This window comes from Megascapheus bottae, chromosome 13 (genome assembly GCF_031878675.1).
Source record: "Megascapheus bottae isolate mThoBot1 chromosome 13, mThoBot2.hap1, whole genome shotgun sequence".
Lineage (NCBI taxonomy): Eukaryota > Metazoa > Chordata > Mammalia > Rodentia > Geomyidae > Megascapheus > Megascapheus bottae.
The window spans coordinates 558,397-577,071 of record NC_143521.1 but is presented as its reverse complement, the minus strand read 5'-3'; the positions used below and the strand labels follow the sequence as shown (position 1 = coordinate 577,071).

General features: G+C 36.9%; 1 protein-coding gene across 2 annotated transcripts in view; it reads right to left on the bottom strand.

Annotated features, from left to right (window-relative positions):
- Fstl5 (follistatin like 5) overlaps positions 1 to 18,675 on the bottom strand; it is a 570,877-nt gene that overhangs the window by 146,929 nt on the left and 405,273 nt on the right. The window lies entirely within an intron of this gene.

Below are 18,675 nucleotides of genomic sequence, written 5' to 3'. Positions count from 1 at the left end.
TTCTATAATACAAAAGATTCTTCAAAGAATCTAAAGAAGCATAAACAATTTGAAGGACATATTGTGCTCAGGAATATAAATAATCAATTAGAAAGAAGGGTAAGAATTTTTGGCTAAAATTGATTTACAAATATAGTGGAATAAATTCCAAAAATGCATTTTTTCCTTTGAAGAAATGAAAGAGCCACTAGTCACATTGATATAGAGGAAGGAAGGAAGGAAGGTAGGAAGGAAGGAAGGAAGGAAGGAAGGAAGGAAGGAAGGAAGGAAGGAAGAACGAAAGGAAGGAAGGAAGAAAGAAGAAAGAAAGAAAGAAAGAAAGAAAGAAAGAAAGAAAGAAAGAGAGAGAGAGAGAGAGAGAAAGGGAGAATGAAAGAAAGAGAGGGAGAAAGAAAGAGAAAGGAAAAAGAAACTGAGAAAGAGAGAAAAAGAGAAAAACAAAAAGAAAGAGAGAAAGATGAAGTAAAACTTACAAGAAGCCAAGCACGTATCATTTTTTGCCTATAATCATAGTTACTTAAGATGCTGAGATTTGGAGAACAGAAATTTATAAACAGTCCACGCAAAATATCAGAATGGAGGTGTGCTTCATGTTGTAGAGTATCAGCTAAAAACAGGAAAGGGGATAAATCTTGTACTGTTAAAGCCTTAAGCTTGCTTTATTGTATTTTTCTGCTCTTAGTCTGAGTTACTTATGTATTTATAAGTGCATTTTTTTTGTACTTTTCAATCGGGGAATAAGATGAGAGACAAAATGCCATCATAAGCCACAGAATTAGTAAGAAGTTAGGTTAGTATCAGGTTTCAACCTGTGTTTAGGGAGACTTGGTCAAAATGATACTCTGAACTATATCATTCCGTGCATCATTAGGAAAAAGCAATACAATGTGTAAAGACTAATGGTAGAACTTCTAGCATCTTCAGATATCTCTCCAAATCAGATAAATGGGAATAGAGTAAATGAAGAGAGGAAGTGGGGAGAGATGAAGTTATAATATTCAATGTATATCCTATGTAAATAGGAAAATTATTGGTAGGAGATAGGTTGGAAGAATATGAGAGGGATTAGATTGATGAAGATGAATCAAATTTATAAACTAACATTTTATAAACTAACATGCTGTACAACTAATTAGAGATAATAAAATGCTTTAAACACTTCTCATTTGAAGAATTTATAGTCTTTACATTTCAAATGGTTTCTAAAATGGTTTCTCATATATAGTCTGAAGCATGCATCCAAATATTTCAAGGCTCTATACAAGAAAATGTAATCTCAAGCCATTAAAAGAAATGACCAACTAAAATAAATTACAGAGTTTTAGTAATTGGAGTTATAAAATCATCTATATTCCATCTTTTTAACTAGTTAATAACTGAAAATTGAAATATCACTTAAAATGGAAAAATCACAAAACATGAAGTTATAGCTAAAATTGTCAATTAGAAAAATTTTAAATGTAATAGGACAATAACAATGATTATAAAGTCAATTCTCTTGATTACATCCAGCTAAAAAAATTAAAATCTGAGCCATCATGGTCTTTATTGTACAAGTTCAATAAAATACTGAGAGACAAAGGATAGGAAGAAACATGAGATAGTGAGTAAGGGTTTAGAAATGTGATATATTGTAAGACACATTACCCGACATGTTGTATGGTAAATAATTTAGGGCAAGGAGTCATCTTTGGCAAGATAACTCCTATGATGTCCTTAGATTATAGAAAATGCCATAACTACAATGATATTCTCAGAATGTAGAAAATGTCATAACACTGATTCTAAAATGTAAGAATCTTATATAAAGCCTCTTTTGAGGTCACAGGTATATATTATAGTGAAGTCATACAATACCAAAGAAGAGAGAAAAAGCATGAAAGCAACCAAAAAAGAATACATTATTAAAACCTTTATGCCAACCTATGATTTTCTAGAAAAGGAATAATTTCTAGAAATGTTAAGGTTCTATTTGAAGCTATTAAAAAAAACAGCAAAATCGCAAATGGAAACTAGCTGCAGCAAGGCATTGGTACCTCATGCCTTTAGTCCTAGCTTTTCCAGAAGCAGAGATCTGAGGATCGTGGTTCAAAGCCAGCCTGGGCACAAAAGTCCGTGAGTATCTTATCTAACAATTAACCACTAGAAAACCTGAAGTAGCACTGTGGATCAAAGTGGTTGAGTGAGTGTCACTGGAACCAAACATCTCAGGGACAGCACACAGGCTAAGAGTTCAACAAACAATTTAAGAGTTTAGTTTATTCTGTCCAAAGTATGGCAAATAAATCCCAGTGTTCTGATTAATCTCATCAATTACATTCATCCCTGTGCTTTCCCAATGTTTTGTGATTCACTCTTCATCTATCTGCCTAGGAGTCACAGCAACAATATTTGTTATCACAACCTCTGTCCCAGTACCCTGTGGCTTGCATATCAGGATCAGTACTATCCCATGGATTTCCACAGAGGTTTTCTACATGGAAAACTGGGTGGATGAGTGACGTACTTCATTATTCTCCTTGGGCTCTGGCTCTTGGAGTAGTCACCTGGAATGTCATAATCCATCTTACGGAGAAGCTTCTGTGTCAAAGTATAGAGAGACACCAAGACAATAACCAGGACAAAAGGAAGGATTTTTCCAACATCATTTTGAATTTAGATCTACCTTTCTAAACCCATAGAAGTTCTCACAATAGGACTGATAATGACTTTGATTGAAGACAATGAGCCAAGCAACTGCCAAATATTTTTAGTATTTTTCTTTGATTATTATATCACAGCTTCACTTTCCATTGATTATCTCATATGATAACCAATGTCTATTGTTTATGACAGTAATTTGAAGGGGCTAACCTACAATAAATGATTGATAAAATTCCAAGTTGGGTTATACGCTCAAAACCAAATGTTATCAAACAAAATCCATAAGAACATTAAACTTATACCAAACCACATGTTGGATTTATTATGAATGTTCAAAAACAATCCAGTAGGGGGTCGGAAGATGGCACTGAGACAATAGGGACCCAACCTAGCTCTCTCCCACAAAAAAGAGAGGATCAGGGAATCCCATGAGCCAACTATCTTAAGAAACCCACAACTACAAATTCAAGAAGCAATGGAGAAGTACACAAACCGGAGAAGAAACCCAGATAAAGATTATATCCCACGTTCTCAAAGGATACGAAATGCAAGGACCCCTCCTCCACCCCTTGCTGCTGGCTCCAAGCTGTGAAAGCCATGGTTCTGAAGACCAACGACTGCCAACCCAGACTGATATATCCATCAAAACTTTCATTTACACTTGAGGGAGAAACAAGAATATTTCACCACAAATGGAAGCTATATGAATACATGCACACTAAACCAGCATTACAAAAAGGATTAAATAATTAAGAACAAATTGCAGAACAGCAAGAACCCCCATCAAGAAGCAATTACCTATAAATCACTAAACACAAAAGGGGAAAAAGAGAAAAGAAACTTAGAAGTAAAAATAAATAATGACAATAGACACTTCTCCATAATTTCCCTAAATGTGAACAGGTTGAACAATTCAATCAAGAGACACAGAGCAGCAGACAGGATTAAGAAACACCACCCATCCATATGTTGCCTCCAAGAGACCCACCTCACAGGCAAAGACAAAAACAAATTCCAAGTGAAAGGATGGAAATGAATTCTCAACTCCAATGCATCATACAAAAAAGAAGGAGTAGCAATCTTAATCTCCAACAAAATTAACTTCTCAGTAAAATCAGGACATAAAGATAACGACAGCCAAAACTTATTAGTAAAGGCTACAATCCATACCCACAATATTATAGTTATAAACATTTACTCCACCAACATGGGAGCACCCAAATACATTAAACAAACTCTTAGAATTACAGAACAAGATAGACTCAAACCCAATCATCATGGGAGAGTTCAATATGCCACTCTCACTGAATGACAGGTCAACTCAAAAAAAGTTAAGCAAAGACACCATCTACTTAAAAGACACCATAGCCCAGCCAGGCTTAGGAGATATAAACAGAGTCTTCTATCCAATCGCAAAACGTTTTACATTTTTCTCAGCAGCACATGGAACACACTCCAAAATAGATCATATAATAGTTCATACAGAAAACTTAAGCAGATGCAAGAGGACTAATATAATCCCATGCATTCTATCTGATCACAGTGGAGTCAGACTAGTTCTGAACAACTCAGTTAAAGTCAAAAAACATTCAAACACTTGGAAGCTGAACAACACACTTCTGAATAACTCCTGGGTAACAAATCAGATCAGAGAAGAAATTCAAAACTTCATTCAATATACTGTAAATCAAGAGACATCACAAAGGATCTTATGGGACACAGCAAAGGCAGCTCTAAGGGGCAAATTTATCACACTAGGAGAGCATATTAAAAAGGCAGAAGAGACTGTAAATAACATAAAAAAGAAATTGAAACACCTAGAGGAGCAAGAAAAAGTTAATTCAAAAACAACTAGAAGGACAGAAATAACAAAAATGAAATTAGAAATATCAGAGATTGAAATAAGATCTACTATACACAAAATTAATAAATCAAAAAGTTGGTTCTTTGAAAGAGTCAACAAAATTGACAGACCCCTGGCAAGATTAATCAAAAAAAGGAGAGGGGAGACACAAATAAACAAAATTAGAGACCCCACAGGAACAATCACAACTGATATCAAAGAAATGAAGTCCATTATGAATAAGTTTCAAAGAAACAAGAAAATCTAGTAGAAATGAATGATTTCTTAAATAAACATAGGCTACCTACATTGAACTATGAAGAGGTAAACTAATTAAATAAACCTATCTTGTACAATGAAATTGTGGAAACAATCAGGAAAATGCCAACCAAAAAGAGCCCAGGTCCAGATGGTTTCACGAAGGAATTCTGCAAGAGGTTTAAAGACGAAGTAACACCTATACTCTTGAAAATCTTCCAAGAAATAGGAACAGAAGGAGCAATACCAAACTCTTTTATGAAGCTAATATTACACTCATCTACAAACCAGGGAAAGACCCAAGACAAAAAGAAAACTACAGACCTATCTGTCTAATGAACACAGATGCAAAACTCCTCAATCAAACAATAGCCAACAGAATCCAGAAACAAATTTTCAAAATTATACACTACAATCAAGTATGCTTCGTCCAACAGAAGCAAGGCTGGTTTAACATTCACAAATCAATTAATACTTCACATCAATAGAGCTAAAGATAAGAATCATAGGATAATTCTTCTGGATGCGGAGAAGACATTGGACAAAATACAACATCCATTCATGTTGAAAGCACGATAAAAAACAGGAATAAGAGGTACATTCCTTAAAATAATTAAAGCCGTATATGACAGCAATATTATGCTAAATGGTGAAAGACTGGAACCATTTACCTTAAAATCAGGAAGTAGACAGAGATGTCCACTCTCTCCACTTCTCTTCAATATACTGCGGGAACCCTTAGCCAGGGACATAAGGCAAGAGAAGTACATCAAAGTGATCCACATAGAGAAAGAAGAAATTAAACTTTCGTTATTAGCAGATGACATGATCCTCTACTTGAGTGACCCAATAAGCCCCACTCACAAACTCCTAGAATAAATAAAATATTTTAGAATATGGCAGGATACAAAAATTAAACTTCAGAAGTCAGTAGCCTTCTTGTACACCAAGAATACACATACAGAAGGGAAAAATCAAGAAAATGATCCCATTTGCAATAGCCCCCAAAAGAATAAAATACTTATGAATTAACTTAACCAAAGATGTAAAGGAACTATTTAATGAATACTATAAAAGCCGAACAAAGGGAATTAAAGAGGACACTAGGAAATGGAAGACACTAGGAAATGGAAGGACACTAGGAAATGGAAAGCATGGGCTCATGGATAGGGAGAACCAACATAGTGAAAATGGCTAAACTGCCATAATTGATATATAAATTCAATGCAACCCCCATGAAAATCCCAAAGACATTTTTTATTGAAATAGAAGATACAATCCAAAGCTTCATATGGAGAAAGAAATAACCTAGAATAACCAAAAGAATTCTAGGCAAGAGAAGGAAGATGGCGCCAAGACATTAGGGACACTGCCTAGCTCTCTCTCACAAAAAGAGAGAACCAGGGAGTCCCACGAGCCAACTACCTTAAGAAATCCACAACAACAAACTCAAAAAGAACTCAAACTGGAAAAGAAATCCAAATAAAGCTTACATCCAACTTTCTCAAAGAATTTGGAATGCGAGGACCCCTCCCCCACCTCTCTCCGCCGGCTCCCAGCCACAAAAAGCAGCAGTGGAGGGCGCCAGGCCAGGAGCCCAACTGCTGCAGAAACCAGCACAGAACTGGGCCAGTGAACGGCAGAAGCAGCGGAACCCAGATGTGGATAGAACCAGACAGCAAGCAGTGGAACCCAGACACAGAACACAGGCAGCGGTGGAGACCCAAGGGGAGTGAAAGACTCCCCACCACCGTGGAGCACCCGCAGAGAGAACGCAGAGGCGTGAGTAATACAGCGTGTCCCCAAACACATCAGGAAAGCAGAGAACTTAACTCAGACCCCTCCACCCCGCCCAAGAAAGACTGGCGGGAGCAGTGGGGCAAGAATTTAGAATCCTGTCCCTTCCCTCAACAGCCCCCTCCCTCAGGCGGGCTACCTAAGACCCAGCGCCCCACCAAGGGAGGCGGGGCTGTCCCAACTCCCACCCACCCAATGGGCTCAACCCAGAGCCCTCCGACTGGAGACTGACAAGCGGGCGATCCCTAAGACGCAGCACCCCATCAGGGGAGGCGGAGCTATCCCAGCTCCCACCTGCCCACCAGGCTCCTCTCCCAGGCCACTGAATCTAGAGCGGGGAGGGCGCTGGGACCCTGCCTTACAACAGCGGGTAGGGGGTGCGGGAAAATAGGAGCCAGCATCTGCCCCCCTCAATTCTTGAGCAGGGCATCCTCCAGCTGGGAATCCTCAGCAAGACAGCACCGAGGGGCCCCCCACAGTCACAGACTCTGACAAAGTAGTGGAAACACAGCAGGGACCTGACCGGCCGACAACAACAAGTTGGAAAAATCACAAACCAACAAGTTAATGTCTCACCTTCAGCTCCTGGAAAAAGACCAACAAACCAACCCTAATCCCAGTAGAAGAAAGCAAATTATTAAAATCAAAGAAGGATTAAAGGATTTGGAATCCAAAAAAAAACTATAGAAAGAATCAACAAAACAAGAAGTTGGTTCATTGAAAGAATTAACAAAATTGACAAACCCTTAGCAAATCTTACCAAAAAAACAAGCCAGCATACCGAAATAAACAAAACCACAGACAAAAATGGTAATACCACGACAGAAATTACCAAGATCCAGAATATCATGAGGGAATACTTCTCAAACCTTTATGCCAACAAATTTGAGAATCTAAAAGAAATGGATATTCATCCATAGCCAATATTAACATACCCACACTGAACCAAGAAGAACTAAACCAACTCAACAGGCCTATTTCAAGCTCTGAAATAGAAATGGCAATTAGACAACTTCCACCTAAGAAAAGCCCAGGGCCAGATGGATTCACAGCTGAATTCTATAAGGTCTTCAAAGCAGAGCTCACACCAATACTCCTCAAGCTCTTCAACAAAATTGAAAATGAAGGTTCCTTACCAAACTCATTCTATGAAGCCAGTATAACCCTCATCCCCAAACCAGACAGAGATTCATCAAAGAAAGAGAACTATAGACCTATATCTTTGATGAACATCAATGCAAAACTTCTCAACAAAATACTGGCCAACCGTCCACAACAACTCATCAAACAAATTATACACTATGATCAAACTGGATTCATCACAGGGAGGCAAAGCTGGTTCAACATACACAAATCAATTAATATAATTCAACACATCAACAGGAGCAAGGACAAAAATCACATGTTTGTCTCAATAGACGCGGAAAAGGCATTTGACAAGATCCAACACCCCTTTATGTTAAAAGCTCTGGAGAAACTAGGAATCCATGGAACATTCCTCAATGTAATAAAGGCTGTGTATGAGAAACCTACTGCTAGTATTACACTTAATGGTGAAAATCTAAAGCCATTCCTTCTAAAATCAGGAACGAGACAAGGATGCCCACTCTCTCCACTACTCTTTAACATAGTACTAGAATTCCTAGCCAGTGCAATAAGGCAAGAAGCAAGCATAAAGGGGATCCAAGTAGGGAAAGAGGAAATAAAACTATCCCTCTTTGCATCTGCAAATACATGATTCTGTATTTAAAGAATCCTATAGACTCTACTCCCAAGCTCCTTGAGCTGATTCAAAACTTTGGAAGAGTAGCAGGCTATAAACTCAACTTTCAAAAATCAACTACCTTCCTTTACGCCAACAGTGAGAGGAATGAGGCAATAATCAGGAAACTAACTCCTCACAATAGCCTCAAAGAAAATAAAGTACTAGTAATTAGCTTAACTAAGAATGTAAAGGACCGTTTTGACAAAAACTTTAAAACCCTAAAAAAGGAAATTAATGCAGAACTAAGGAAATGGAAAAACCTCCCATGCTCCTGAATTGGAAGAATCAATATTGTGAAAATGACAATCTTGCCAAGGGCTATCTACAAATTCAATGCAATATCCACCAATATCCCAATGGTATTCTTTAAAGAAATAGAAGAGGCAATCCAAAATTTCATATGGAATAATAAAAGACCCCGTATAGCAAAAACACTTCTTAGCAGAAAGAACAGCGCAGGAGGAATTTCAATTCCAAACTATAGACTCTATTTCAGAGCTATAATTCTCAAAACAGCTTGGTACTGGCACAAGAACAGGCCTGAAGACCAATGTAATAGAACTGAGGACCCAGATATTAAACCACAGACCTATGGTCACCTAATCGTTGACAAGGGAGCAAAAAAAATAGAATGGAAGAAAGACAGCCTCTTCAACAAGTTGTGCTGGCAGAACTGGTTAAGCACCTGCAGAAAACTAAAGTTGATTCCTTCTTTGTCACCTTGTACTAGAAATAACTCCAAATGGATCAAAGACCTAGAGGTAAAAGCTGACACACTGAAAACTTTACAAGAAGGAATAGGAGATACACTATGCCTCCTTGGCACAGGTCGAAACTTTCTTAATAAAGACCAAGAATCACAACAAATCAGAGAAAGGCTGGGTAAGTGGGACTGCATTAAACTGCGGAGCTTTTGTATGGCAAAGGACATAGCTAGTAAATTATTTAGGAAGCCTACAGAGTGGGAGAAGATCTTCACCAACCAAACAATGGACAAAGGCCTCATATCTAAAGTATATCAACAATTCAAAAAATTGAATCACTCCAAAACTAATCTCTATAGTAACAACCATCCCATTAAAAAATGGGCCAAAGACTTAAAGAGAGTCTTCTCTGAAGAAGAAACAAAAATGGCCTATAGACACATGAAGAAATGCTAAACATCTCTGGTCATAAAAGAAATGCAAATCAAAACAACTCTAAGACTCCACCTCACTCCAGTTAGAATGGCCAGGATCAGGAAAACGAATAATAACAGATGCTGGAGGGGATGTGGCCAGGAGGGATCACTACTACACTTTTGGTGGGAGTGCAAACTCATTCAACCACTATGGAAAGCAGTGCCTCAAAAGGCTAAACATAGAGCTCCCCTATGACCCAGCAATTCCACTACTTGGCATTTACCCAACCATCCAGAAACTAGGGCATACTAAATCCACTAGCACAACAATGTTCATTGCAGCACTATTCACCATAGCAAAGATATGGAACCAACCTAGATGTCCCTCAGCTGATGAGTGGATCAACAAGTTGTGGTATTTGTACATAATGGAATTCTATGCTGCTGTCAGAAAGAATGACATCGCCCCATTTGATAGGAAATGGAAAGACTTAGAAAAAGTCATATTAAGTGAAGTAAGCCAGACTCAAAGGAACTTAGGCTCAATGGTTTCCCTCATTCGTCATAATCACTAGAAACCTTGGGCTCTACCAGCAGAGATCTGCAGTAGAGCACAATCTTGATACATAAGGCCATATAGTATGAAACTAATTGAAAGGACCTCCAGGATATTAAAACAAAAGCCATATAACGAACGATTGTTGTCCTTAATGTACTATGCTCTCTCTCATCCCTTTGCTGTCCCTTGGGTATCTCATATTGTTACAGTATCTCACTTTGTTATCTGATATATTGAATTTATTTGTATTTGGTTATTTGAAATTTGATAGGGAAGGGGGGAAAACCAAGGCAGGTGGGGGGTGTGGGAGGGGAGGGAAATGGGTACGAAGACATGTGAAAGGGTATGAATGTATGTGAATTAATGCACCTTCTATTTGGCAAATATCATGTAACCCTTTTATTAATTACAATAAAAATTTTAAAAAAAAGGAATTCTAGGCAAAAAGAACAATGCTGGTGGTATTACAATACAAGACTTCAAACTCTACTATAGAGCCATAATAAAAAAAACCACATGGTATTGGCACAAAAATAGACCAGAAGATCAATAGAACAGAATAGAAGATCCAGAAATAGAACCACATACCTACAGTCAACTTGTATTAGACAAAGGAGCCAAAGATATACAGTGGAATAAACACAGTTTATTCAGTTATTGGTGCTTGCAAAACTGGGCAGCCTCACAGAGAAAACTAAAAATTGATGCTAACCTTTCGCCATGCACAAGTGTTAATTCAAAGTGAATCAAAGACCTTAATGTCAGACTGAAAACGGTGAAACTGCTACATGATAGAGTAGGAGAGACACTGGAACTCATAAACACAGGCAAAAGATTCCTGATCAGAATCTCAGAGTCACAACAGATTGGAGAGAGACTAGATAAATGTGACTACCTAAAAATAAAAAGTTTCTGTACAGATAAAAGCATAGCCACAAAAGTAGAGACACAGCTAACCATCTGGGAAAGGATATTTACCAATAATACATCAGACAAATGCATAATATTCAGTATCTACAGGGAACTCAAGAAACTAACTCCCCCAAACCCAACAAACCATTCACTAAATTGGCAAGTGAACTAAAGAGAAACTTATCAAAAGAAGACATGAAAATGGCAGAAAAGCATATGTGAAATTGTTCATCATCCATGGTGATAAAGGAACTGCAAATAAAAACAACCCAAAGATACCACTTTACCCCAACAAGAATGGCCGAGATTTTGAACTCAGACAATGACAGATGCTAGCAGGGTTGTGGAGAAAAAGTAACCCTTCTGCACTACTTGTGGGATTGTAAACTAGTTCCGCACTGGAAAGCAGTGTGGAGGTTTTTTTAAGAACTGAAAATTGACCTTCCCTACAATCCCACCATATTACTTCTGGGCATCTACCCTGAATATCATAACCCAAGATATGATAAGGACACTGCTCAGCTATGTTCATCTCTGCACTATTCACAATAGCCAGGTGATGGAAACAATCCAGATGCCCTACTGCAGATGAATGAATACAGAAAATGTGGTATATCTCTACAGTGGAATTCTACTTAGCCAACAGACAAGATAAAATAATGGCATTTGCAGGGAAGTGGATGTATCTAGAGCAAATCATGTTGAGTGAGACAAGTCAAGACCAAAGGACAAAAGGCGCATGATATCCTTAATATATGGCTATTAGATTCAAATAGTACAAGAGCGAGGACTCAATATTTGCATACCCGAGCTATGGACAAGGTACGGTAAATATAAACACAACTACATAGTCATAATAACCCATGACTCTATAGACATAATGTCTTTTTACACAGATAAATATGTATCTATGATATACAAACCTTTAGCCTAATTTTGTTTATGTGCTAAAAACTAAATGCCAGTGATTGTATATAGAGATTCCATTCTTGAATACTTGTTTGTTAAACATGTCATTTGTAATATGATGTAAAAATCAATGTTAATAAATTCTTTCATAAAAAAACCATCCATCCAGTATAACTGAAAGGTAAAAAAATATGTTAAATCAGGAAGGCATATGATGTTTTCAACAGTTCCAATAGCTCTTGTGTTATAAGATTAGAAAACAAAACAATTTTTCTTTATTATGATAATGGATATCACATATATCTGCAGAAAGCGGGGTGAGTGAATCACAAAGCATAGTATAGAAGTGTGGTGAAAACCACTCAGTTGTAATATCAGCTATATCCATTTAAAAATATGTAAGATAGGATCCTGTATCCAAATATAAACTGACAAAATATTGTACACACTTTTTAAAAATTATTTAGAGAAATTGAAATAGACCTAAATCAATAAATAATGATTTAAATACTATAACCTTCAGTAATACATTTTTATATTCATTTAATTAAGCAGTCATATGTTAATAGTCCAATATCTGTGACAAACTGTGAAGTGCAGACAAAAAATACTTTCACATATTCCTAAATTCTGCATTGTTATACTAAATTTAATTTCAACCTAACAGTTCATTTCCTACAGACTAGTTATAAATCTGTAATGCAGCCATACAGATGCAGTGTAAATACAAATTTCCTTGCCTGGGTGTTCGGTGGAAGATGCGGCAGTTCAGGGTGAGTCTTTCTGACCTCTTACCAAGATACCAGTCTTAGCATTGTAGCAGAAAGTTTATACAATTCTAAGCGATCTATAGGAGCACAGAGACCTCAGAGAGAAAAAAGTCTGCTCAAGAAGAAAGTTTTGCGCCCACACCATTGGCGGCTGCAGACTCCAGAAAGAATATAATTCTATCCAAAGTCAAGCTATGAAAACAGCTAACTTTGTCCTGCAGGACACATAAAGCTCACCACCCTGACAGTAAATAAATCTGTGTGAGCTATCATAGAGACAGGAGAGTTCTGTAAGGTGGAACTTTTTCTGCCTAATCAAGCAAACTGCTCAGAATAACCATCAAAACCAAATCACATGAAAAAAGACTTCTTAAAGCATCTGGCTCCAGAATTCAGCAAAGACACAAGTTTCCCCTCACCAAAAAAAAAGAAATACCCACAAAAAACAATCTGAACAATAACAATTTTTAAATCTTTTTTTCTAATCATAACTTTTTCCAATATTACTAGTTTTTCATTTGCATTTTGACTTGTTCACTATTTTTGCATTATACCTTCATCCTGTTTTTTCATCTTTCTCATGTATGCTTTATTGTAATTAATAGAGGATTGCGTTACATTCGCCAGAGAGAAGGTGCACAAATATTGATACCCTTCTTAACATTGTAATCTTGTGTGGTATTAGTCTTGCTCCCATTTTCAAATGGGAAGAACAAGAAACTCGAGAAAAAATGCAAATCAAAGAAAAGCATTTCCCACCCAATATAAACAGGTAACAGAGCAGTCAATGGCAAACCTAGAGGAGAGTCCCCTAAATGCTCTACAAATGCAGTTGGTAAACATGATCAATGAAACTTTGAAAACATACAGAGGGATATATGTGAACATGAGGATGCCAATCAAAGAATAATGGATGAATTCATAGAATCCACAAACAAAATTTGGCTGAATTCCAATAAATATCTAATGAGAATAAAGCTGTTGAGGTTAAGGTCATCAAAGAGTCCACTCAAATCGAAATCAAGGAGGTAAAGAAGTCCATACATGATCTAAAATAAGAGACACAAGTCATCAAAAATGACCAATTGGAAGGAAGGGAGATGAAGAACAAAGTGGAAAGTATTGATGTCAGATTAGACAATGCAAAAGAGAGAATCTCCAGGGTTGAAGATAATCTAGATATTATAGAGGAAGACCAGAAAATAAGGCAAATCAAGTATAGGAAAGATGAGAGCTCTCTTCAGGACCTCCACGATACAATTAGAAAAGTGTAATTTAAGGCTAATGAATATTGAGAATGGCCTGGAGAAAGATGTCAATGGAATTGGAAGTATACTTCAGGGAATCATCTCCGAGAACTTACCAAATATCCAGAAGGGTAGGCCCATCCAGATACAAGAAGCATTTAGAAACCTAAACAAACCTGACTAGAAAAGGACATCCCACTGCCACATTATAATCCATTCAGGATCAATAGAGACCAAGGAAAGCATCCTAAAATCGGCCAGGGAAAAGAGAGCAATCACCTACAAAAGAAAACCAATCAGAGTAACCACAGATTTATCAGCAGTGACTATGCAAGCAGGAAAAGCTTGGAAGGATGTGTGCCATGACCTAAAGACAAATTACCAAACAAGAATACTATGCTAAGCTGCCATTCATAACTGAGGAAACAAAAAATATTCCATTGCAAGGAAAAATTGCAACATTACATAGCATCAAAACCAGATTACAGAAAATTCTCAAAGATGCTCTACACATTGAAAATCAACACCAACAAGTTATTGACAGAAAAATGGTACCTAGAAATCATACCAGCTAATTACAGCAAGAATTGACATGCCACAGGCCCTAACAAAATTAAAAAAAAAAAAAAACAAGGCGGGAACTAGTAAATAGCTTTCAATCCTAAATTTCAATACTAATGTACTTAATTGTACTTAATTCTCCAATTAAATGGCATAGACTGTCTAGTTGGATCAAAAAGCAAGATTTATCTTTCTGCTCTCTTCAAGAGACACATTTTGCCCCCAAACCCAAACATATTCGGACAATGAGGAGCTGGAAAAAAATCTATCAAGCAAACAGCCCCCATAAACAGGCTGGAGTTGCCATTCTCATATCAGATAAAATAGACTTTAAACTAAAATTAGTGAGAAAAGACAAAGAAGGTTATTGCATACTACTAAAAGGATCTCTCCTCCAGGAGGATATAACCATCACAGATTTCTACACACCTAATGTGGGAGCAACGAACTTCATCAAACAAACCTTACTTACATTAAAACCACACATAGATCCAAACACAGTAATTGTTGGGGACTTTAACACACCACTCTCACCTATGGATATATCAACCAGGCAAAAACTCAACAGGGAAACCTCAGAATTTAAGAATTGTATAGACCAACTAGACCTAACAGACATCTGAATATTATTCCACCCCAAAACACTAGAACATGTTTTTTTTCAATGCCACATGGAACATTTACTAAATTAGACCACATTTTAGGGCAAAAAGCAAACCTGTGCAAATTTAGAACACTGAAATTATTTCCTGCATTCTCTCTGTCCACAGTGGCATAAAATTGGGACATAATATCAATCTCCATCAAGGAAAACACTGTAACTCATGGAGATTGACAAACACATTGTTGATTCACCAGTAGGTCATTGAGGATATCAGAACAGAAATGCAACAGTTTATGGTATTTAATAAAAAGGATCACACAAAATACCAGCTCTTTTGGGATACATCAAAGGCAATATTAGATGAAAACTTACAGGTCTGCATGCCTATATTAACACATTGGAAAAATCTCAAAACAACAGTTCAATGCTGCACCTTAAGCTCTTGAAAAGAGGACAAAAGAATAATCCCAATTCCTGTAGAAGGAAGCAAACTATTACAATTAAAGCAGAATTAAATGAATCAGAGTTCAAAAAACCAGAGAAAGAATCAACAAAACAGGAGTTGGTTGTTTGAAAAATTGACAAAATTGACATATCCTTAGCCAATCTTACCGACAAAAAAGAAGGGAGCACACCCAAATAAACAAATTTATGCATGAGACTGGAAATGTCATGACAGAAATTACCATAATCCAGAGCATCATAAGAAAATACTCCGCAAAATTTTATGCCAAAAGATTTGAGAATCTAGAAGAGATGGATGAACATACATAAACTAATCCAACAAAACCTAATCCAACTAAACAGACCTATTTCAAGTACTGAAATAGAAATGGCAATGAGAGACCTCCCATCCAATAAAAGCCCAGGACCTGATGGATTCACAGCTAAATTATATAAGGCCTTCAAAGCAGAGCTCACACCAATACTCCTCAAGTTTTTCAATGAAATTGAAAGTGAAGGCTCTTTGCCAAACTCATTCTACAAAGCTACATAACCCTCATCCCACAACCGGACAGAGACTTATCAATGAAAAAGAAATATAGATGCATTTCTTTGATGAATATTGATTGATGCATAACTGCTCAACAAAATACTGTCCAGCAACTAAGAATTACACGTTATGATCAAACAGGATTCATCGCATGGATAGAAAGCTAGTTAAATATATGAAAGTCAATTAATGTAATTCATTACATCAACAGGAGAAAGGACAAGAATCACATGATTGTCTCAACAGATGCAGAAAGGCATTTGACAAGATCCAACACCATTTATTCCAAAAGTTTGAAGAAAATAGGAATTCATGGAACATTCCTCAGTGTAATAAAGACTGGGTATGAAAAAAACCACAACTAGTATTGCACTTAATGGTGGAAGCTAAAGCCATTTCCTCTAAAATCAATAAAGAGACAAGGATGCCCACACTCTCCACTCCTCTTTAACATAGTACTAGAATTCCTAGCCAGGGCAATAAGAAAAGAAGTAAGCATAAAGGAGATCCAACTAGGAAAAGAGGAATTGAAACATTCCCTCTCTGCAGATGACTTGATTCTGTATTTAAAGAACCCTATAGACTCCATTCCCAAGTTGCTTGAGCTGATTCAAAACTTTGGTAAGGTAGCAGGATATAAAATTAACTCTCAAAAATTAACTGCTTTCCTGGATGACAACAATTGTTAAAGCAAGACAGAAATCAAGAAAACAACTCCTTTTGCAATAGCCTCAAAGAAAATAAATTACCAAGAAATTAACTTAACTAAGAAGGTAAAGAACCTTTATCATGAAAACTTTAAAATACTAAAAAAGGGAAATTAAAGCCGAACTGAGGAAATGGAAAAACCTCCTATATTCCAGGAGTGGAAGTTTTAACATTGTGAAAAAGGGAAACATACCAAGTGCTATCTATAAATTCAGTGGATTGCCCATTAATATCCCAGTGTCACTCTTTAAGAAAATGGAAGAAGCAATCCAAAAATTCATATGGAATAATTAAAGACCCCATATAGCAATAACAATTCTTAGCAGAAAGAACAGCGCAGGAGGCATTTCAATATCAACCCTTACACTCTATTACAGAGCTATAGTAACTAAAACAGCTTGGTACTGGCACAATAACAGGCCTGAGGACCAACCGAATAGAAATGAAGACCCAGAAATCAACCCACACACCTATGGCTACCTAATATTTGCTAAGGGAGTCAAAAAAATAGAATGGAAGAAAGACAGCCTCCTCAACAAGTGGTGCTTCAGAACTGGTTAAGCACCTGCAGAAAACTAAAGTTGGATCCTTCAATGCCACCCTCCACCAGGATTAATTCCAAATGGATCAAAGACCTCGAGGTAAAAGCAGATACCCTAAAAACTTTACAAAAAGGAATAGGAGATACACTCGGTCCCCTTGGCACAGGTCAAAAATTTCTTAATAGAGACACAGAAACACAACAAATTAAAGAAACTTTGGATAATGGGACTGCATTAAATTGCAGAGCTTCTGTATGACAAAGGACGTATCTAGCAAGTTAAATAGAAAGCCCACAGAGTGGTAGAAGATCTTCACCAGCCATACAACAGAAAAAGGCCTCATGTCTAAAATATGTGTACAGCTAAAAAAGTTGAATAACTCTAAAACAATCTTCATTGAAACAATCATCCCATGAAAAGATGCGCCAAAGACCTGAAGAGAGACTTCTCTGAAGAAGAAATAAGAATGGCCTATAGACACATGAAGAAATGTCTGGCCAAAAAGAAATTCAAATCAAAACAACTCCAGTTAGAATGGCCATGATCAAGAAATCCAAGAAGAGATTCTAGTGGGGATGTGGCCAAGAGGGATCAATACTACACTGTTGGTGGGAGTGTAAACTTGCTCATCCCCTTGGAAAGCAGCATGGCAGTTCTTCAAAAGACTAAACATAGAGCTCTGGTATGACCCAGCAATTCCATTCCTTGGTATTTACACAATCATTAAGAAACATAGACATACTAAACCCACTAGCACTATGATGTTCATTGCAGTACTTATTACTGTAGCAAAGACATGGAAACAACACAGATGCCCTTCAAGAAGATGTGGTATTTATACACAATGGAATTCTACGTTGCCAACAGAAAGAATGACACCACCCCACTTGTAAGGAAATTGAAAAACATAGAAAAAAAGTCATATTAAGTGAAGTAAGCCAGACTCAAGGATCATAGGCTCAACGGTTTCCCTCATTTGTCATAATTAGTATAAACCTTGGACTCTCCTAGCAGAGGTTTACAATATGGCAAAACCTTGATACATAAGGCCATTTAGGATGAGACTAAATGAAAGGACCTCCAAGATATAGAAACAAGAGCCATATAAATTATAACTGTTGTTCTGAATGCACTATGTTATTTCTCATCTCTTGTTTTGTCCCTTGGTTATTTTGTATTGTTACAGTATCTGAGTTTGTTACCTGGTATATTGTATATATGTTTATATGTTTATTTGAAATAGGAAAGGGAAAGGGGGAAAACAAGATGATTGGGAGGTGGTGGGTGGAGGGAAAAGGGGAATAAAACATGAGAGGGAGTATCAATGTGTAAGAAATGATGTATCCTCTGTCTTGTGAATGTAACCCCAACACCTCTATACATACAATAAAAATTATTTTATATCCTAAAAAAGAAAAACCAGCGAAAAATATATTTGTTTTA